Raw genomic sequence first — 6,783 nt, forward strand, 5'->3', positions numbered from 1 at the left:
CACACGGCCGCCAACACATATCCTATAAACACCAGAAACTAGTTGCAACTCCTGGACAGAGGACTAGGGTGGTTAAGAAGCCGAGAGGGTCAATTAAGGATCCCAATGCATGGTAGTAGCTGATTCTTAAATCACACATACAGATCTCAGTGCTTAAGGATGGTTCCAATGAAACAACCCACCATGTACTCCTACATGGCCTCTCATCGATACATTTACCAAATCGTGTTCAACACACTTAGCTCACACACAGTAGGACATGTTCACAACTTTCTAATTCATCCCCGATGAATCGGACCTGACACAACTCTAAGCAATAGCAGGCATGACAAACAAGCATGAATGAGTAGGCACATCAGGGCTCAAACAACTCCTACTCATGCTAGTGGGTTTCATCTATGTACTGTGGCAATGACAGGTCATGCAGAGGAAAGGGGTTCAACTACCACAGCATGTAACAGTTGAATCATTGTTGTCCTAATGTAGTAAAAGAGAGCAGGGGCGAGAGAGTGGGATTGTATCCGAATGAACAAGGGGTTTTTGCTTGCCTGGCATTCCTGAAGATAATATAGCTCTTCATCAATGTCATCGATCATGTCGTCGGAAACATTGTCTATTGAGAGGGGATGGTTACTGACAAACACAGAAGGACACAATCAATGCAATGCAACAATATGATGCATGATCATGACATGGCAACATGCTTGTGTTTGAGCTAATGCAACTAGAGTCCAGATTAGATGAAGTTGGTTTGAACCCAAGGTTCAAATTCAAACTTCATATGTGAATAATCAAATGCCACTTACATAGTTTGTCCTAAACAGTGATGTCAACTTGCTCAAACATGCATGAACATGGCATAAACAGATTCTTCATATTTTTCTGATCATTTTTCATATATAACTTATTTCCATTGGAGTTATAAATTATTTTCTATGATTTTTCAAAGTTTTGGATATTTTCTGAAATAAATAAAACATTTAAGATTTATTTAAATTCCAGAAAAGGATTACAGCGTCAGCCTGACATCGTCATGACGTCAGCAGGTCAACGGGGCACGGTCCAGGTCAAACCTGACCAGTGGGACCCACTGGTCAGTGACCCAGTGACATTTTGTGTCACAGACAGGTGGGTCCGGTCAACGGCCACGTCAGCGAGGTCAATGCCGACGCGTGGGGCCACTGTGTTTAGATTAATCTTAATCTATTTTTGTTAGCTGGTTAGTTAGGCAGTGGGGCCCGCATGTCAGTGAGAGTGTGGGTTAATTAGCGGGGTCATTAACCGCTAATGACGGTGCCACGTCGATGGCTAAACGCCGGTGCTAAGCACAGGACAACGGCGTCGCCCGTCCGGCCAACTCCGGCGATGGGAGCTCGCATGGCTGGGCGCGTTCGAAAGCTTGCGCTACGGCATATCTACTGGTGGCCGCGGTGGGTGCTGGGACGGCATGCAACAGTGGCGGCGACGAGCCGGGCGGCGGCCAGAGTTCGGTGAAGAAGGGCAGCGCGCTACGGTGCGCTAGGGGGAAGCTGAGGGGCTAGGAGGTTTTCTGGGAGTTACCTGAGCACGAGTGCATGCTCGGCTGCGAGGTGCAGCGCCTGTGGCCATGGCGGCGACTTGGCCGGTGACGGCAGGGAGCCTCCGCCATGGTGGATCGATGGCTTGAGGGCGTGCGCGAGCAGGGTAGAAGGGGGAGATGAAGCTGCAGTTCACAGTAGGGTCGACGATGCGAGCTCGAGGTCGGGGAGGCGTTGTCGACAACGAATCGACCACGGCGATTGCCGGACAGATGCGGCGATGAAGGCGGTGGAGACGATGTTGCGGTGCACCTAGCATCACGTGGGTTGGTGGAGACGAAGAGGAAGGCGCGGCGGTTCTTCTGGAAGCATCGGCGGGGCGAGGGGTGGACGATGGCCACGGGTATGGCAATCAGCGTCGGCGAGCTCCGCTCGGGCTGCGCGGGAGAGAGAGCAGAGGAGGGGGAAAGGGTCTAGGGAGAGTGGGAGAGGTCCAGGGGGAATGGGGCGATGTGCGTGGCATCCTTAGCTAGCTCCAGGCGGTCGGCGGCAAGCAGGACTTAGCTCGGCGCGTGCCGGCGTGCGGCGACCATGCGTGCGGCGTCCTATTGGCGCGAGGAGGAAGACGCCCCTGCCCCTGGTGGGCTTGGTAGCTAGCTAGGCCGGCTATAGGTAAGGCCCAGGTAACTCTCTCTCTCTCTATTTTCTAATTTAAATTGTTTCTGTTTTCTATTTATTCTGTTTTGTTTTGATTTAGTAAAATACTAAACCATTTTAGAAAATCCTGGAAATAATTAGGGGTGTTGTCTGAATTATTCCAGTGACCCATAACAATTTCCAACATTTTTGGAGCACCTAATATATATATATATAGCATTTAAATAGCTCCAATTCAAATATGTTTGAATTAATTCAAATCCCAAATATGTCCTGCAAAAATGTAAACCATTTTTGGTGGATGCTTCCACCTCAATCCAGAAATGTTGAACATTTTTAAAGGGCATTTTGAGTTCAATGAATTTTTTTTAGGTTTGACCCTAGTCGAATTCATTTGGTGCTAGGGTTTGAGGATTCCCATTTCATATTTAAATGAAATTTAGACAAGATGACATGATGATCATGCAAGGACAAACAGAGGCTAAGCTAGGGCTGTGACAATATGTGTATGTTACTAGTGTATGTTACTCTCCATTGTGGCTAGTCTTAATTAGAGCAAGTACAATAGAGTGACATAAGCAGGCTATAAGGAATAAAATAATATATATATATATATATATATGTACTTATTAGTTGGAGGAAAGAGAAGAGGAGAGAGAAGAGAAGAGAAGCGGGCTCTTGGTTAGTAGAGCCAGCTGCAACACGAGACTCAAGTCACTTTGTGAGGATGTAAGGTGGGGCAACTATTGATAAACTAGTACGTATTTAGAACTTATTATTGTAGATACCGGCTAAGAGATTGGTGACATGGCAACTTCTTATAGCCGACCGTTGGCTGTATTATTAACCATACTCTTAGTGAGGTAGCTAGTATATCATATATAGACTAGCTAGTATCATACTCCCTCCTTTCTGGTTTATAGGGTTCAATTCAAAAATCACACCAAGCAAGGTAGATGGTGAGTGGTGGGATACTTTTTGTAGTTTGCAAAAACACCCAATTTATGCTTTTGTTTTCCTCAAAAAAATATGTTTACCAATGTATTAATTGCAATACATGCATGCATAAAGTACATGCATTGGTCAATTTTCTCTTAATACTTGCATGCAATTATTTAATGCACCTTGGAATCTGAACATGTGATGGGGAACAACCAAATTGAGCCTTATAAAATGTAAAAACTAAAATTTTGAGATAAGCCAATAAACCGGAAAGGAGGGAGTATATATGCATGATACTAGTATATGATCGGTAATATCTCTGTAATGCACGCATGCATAGTGTCGTAAGTTAGTATCTTAGGTTGCCTTATTAATTGCCATGCATGACAGAAAGTAGTACAACATTTAATATGATACGGTATCATGATATGGTACGGTATCATGATATGATACCACACCCTCTCTTTCCTCATTTAACTGTGTGCCACATCATCCAAAAAGTCTAGTTGGCATGCATGATACCGCTTGATACTCCCATATTATGACCAGCCTTAGGGTGGCCAGAGTGGGGGTATCATAGCCGGTATCATGCACTCCGGAATAGCAAATATGATGATGTGACAAAGAAGCAATAACTTAGGTAGATACTTTAACATATATATATATAATAAATGCTATACTACTTTCTGTCATGCATGGTCATAAATACGGTCATCTATGATATATACTACTCTATGATACTATATATGCACTATGAAGGTACGTACGTAGTATCATGCATACTCTAGTATCATATGCATGATACTATATATAGTATATGATACTCCCCACTATATAAGGCTGGCCATAGTGGTGGTATCATAGCCGACGATGTCATGCACTCGGAAATAGCAAGTATGCTGATGTGGCAAAGAATTAAATATATATAGAGAGAGTTAGAGTAACATATAGGTAGATACTGTATCATGTTAAATGCGATGCTAATTTGTGTCATGCATGGCAGTAAATATGATCTAAGATACTATACTCTATGTATTATACTATGCACTATAATTAATTAAAGGTGGTATCATACACTAGTATCATATATATATGCATGATACTAGTATATGACACTCTCCACTATGAGTAGCCTAAGTATATATAGCCTAACTAAAACACCCACATGTAGTTGTAGTAGGGTTTTTGACTTTAATTAATTATATGCACTAAAATGCAATGCAAGGTAAGTGCAAAGAATGACTTAAACATAGCAGACAACTTGAAATGGGCCAGAACGATGTAGCTAGTAACTGACAATTTGTAGTCCGAAGTGTCGTATCTCCTATTGGAAACTATGATCCTTCTTGTGAGATGCTCCGGTATGGAAGGTGCGAGCACCAAAACTTGTGCCAAACTTTACCAATTTTTTTTCCATGCGATCGTGAGAGCACACGAAAGTGACACAATGATTTTCGTTATTTTCCGAACTCTATATGCATTTCTTGAAATTAAAATACCAACAAGGCCTACGCCTCTGGCCGCACCCTGCGACCGAACTGTTTGAAGTTTTTTCCCGTTTCTCGCACAATGAATGAAAACTCGCAAAGCGGCACACAAATGATCTTGCTAACACACACGTGTAGTTGCGACTACATACATACATACATACATACATACGAGATCTCTTTTTTCATATTCAAAGTTTGAGATTGCTAGTGAGGCCTACCGCCTGGTAAAATGTACCAGAAAATCAAACCATAGGGTACAATCGTGATTTCTTACTGTGGAAAAAATGGAGGCGAAACAATGAACTCATGTGTTCATTCGAACAAAAATATGATGTTAGGTAATGTAAATGTTTTCAAATAGCACACAGTTTACTCACAAAAGTTGTGTGTCCACTAAACCGTGGCCAATGCCCCCCTCACCACGTGCGTGATCTAAGTCGTGCGTTCTGATTGGCCAAAACCCAAACCCCATGGATCGTACGTCTGCACCGTTGGATTCTCCTTAATCGAACATCTATCCTCATCCCTTTTGACAACACTTGTAAATGTTTTCAAATAGCACACGGTTCACTCACGAAAGCCGTGTGCCTACCAAACCGTGGCCGATGCCCCCCTTTGCTACGCGCATGATCTGAGTCGTGCATTCTGATTGGCCAGAACCCAAACCCCTCGGATCGTACGTCTGCACCGTTGGATGCTCCCAGATCGGACGACAATCCTCATCCCTTTCGACAGGAAATGCAGTCCGGCTAGGAATTGATTTATATGCCAAAATGCATGGTAAATGCCAAAAAATGTCTTACATATAGCACATGAGAGCTGAAATGCACCAGCAAATGAAACCCGTGGTATAATTGTGATTGCTTCACATGGCAAAAATTTAGAGACGAAACAATGAACTCATGTCTTCATTTCAAAATTAGTACGTCTTCATTTCAAAAGAAATTATTCTATTTGTGCACACGAGTGCTTAGAGGCAACCGTTTGCATAGGCATTTCTGTGCGCGCGGGGACCAGGGTTATTTGTCACCCTTTTCACCTAGGCCGCCAACACCCCCTACCGTCCGCCCGCGTTTCACTCAACTAGTCCACCCAATTTCCATTGCCAGCTCCCCCTCCCCCAGACCCATAGCAGAACCCTCTCCAGCACCGCCGTGCTCACCCCGGCTGTGTGCCCGCTCTTCGACGTCAAGTCTACCTCCACTGCCGTTCCCAACACGCGGCTGCTCGCACCTCGCCGTCTTCGTTTGCTCGCCAGCCACCCTCGAGCATATCGATGCAGTAACCCTCGCCTCTCCTGTGATCCGGTCGGGTTTGCATTAAGAAGCCTGTTAGTTACTGCTCTCCGTCGCAGTGAGGCATATTTCCTCGCAATCCCTCTTCCAATTTCATTTTGTATGTTCTCAAATTGGCTATAAAATAACGGATAGAGTATATATGTTCATTATCTACCTTCCTTGCTACATATAAGATGTATTTGATCCATTAAGTTACTGCCTATTTACAGATCGCAGCCGCCCGAGTCACACAAACTTAACAAATTAGCCGTACATTTTATAAATTATTGCATGCCATGTTTAGAAAGCCTGATACCAAGTGGTTAGTTTTATGCTTATCCTTCTTTCCCGAGTTTTGCATGTGTTCTTTGTAGATGCCGAGTAGTAGCGACAGCACTCATGCTTTAGGCGATGTATCTTCATCTGATTCGGACAACCCTAGGTCTTGAGCATATTGTGAGGGATCAAGTAATCTTGAATGGGATAGAACTACAGCAACTACCCTTCCGGTCAGGACACGGAGGAACGCTCGAAGGAATCCCACACACCCGCCTAAAGGTGTATATGAAGTAACCGAGATTGATTTAAAGTCTTGGGCTCCAACTAAACCAGATAAAGCACACACGAGGTTTAGGAGTGTGTGTGGATTTGTTGGCAGGGCAAGGCTCGACATTAATCTGCCAGGGTTTCGGAAGGCTGACACAGAAACACAATGAAGGATAGTCCATGAGATCATGGATCACTTCAATGTTCCAGAGCAGTGGAGAATGCAGGTGGAACATGCTGCATTGAAGAAGGCTACGGATGCTTGGCGAAACTAGAAGCACATGATGTACAAGAAGTACTTGAGTGAAGGCAAGGACCCAATCCCCACATACCCCCAAATTACAAAGGCAGACT

Source organism: Triticum dicoccoides, chromosome 5A (assembly GCF_002162155.2).
Source record: "Triticum dicoccoides isolate Atlit2015 ecotype Zavitan chromosome 5A, WEW_v2.0, whole genome shotgun sequence".
In the NCBI taxonomy this organism is placed as follows: Eukaryota; Viridiplantae; Streptophyta; class Magnoliopsida; order Poales; family Poaceae; genus Triticum; species Triticum dicoccoides.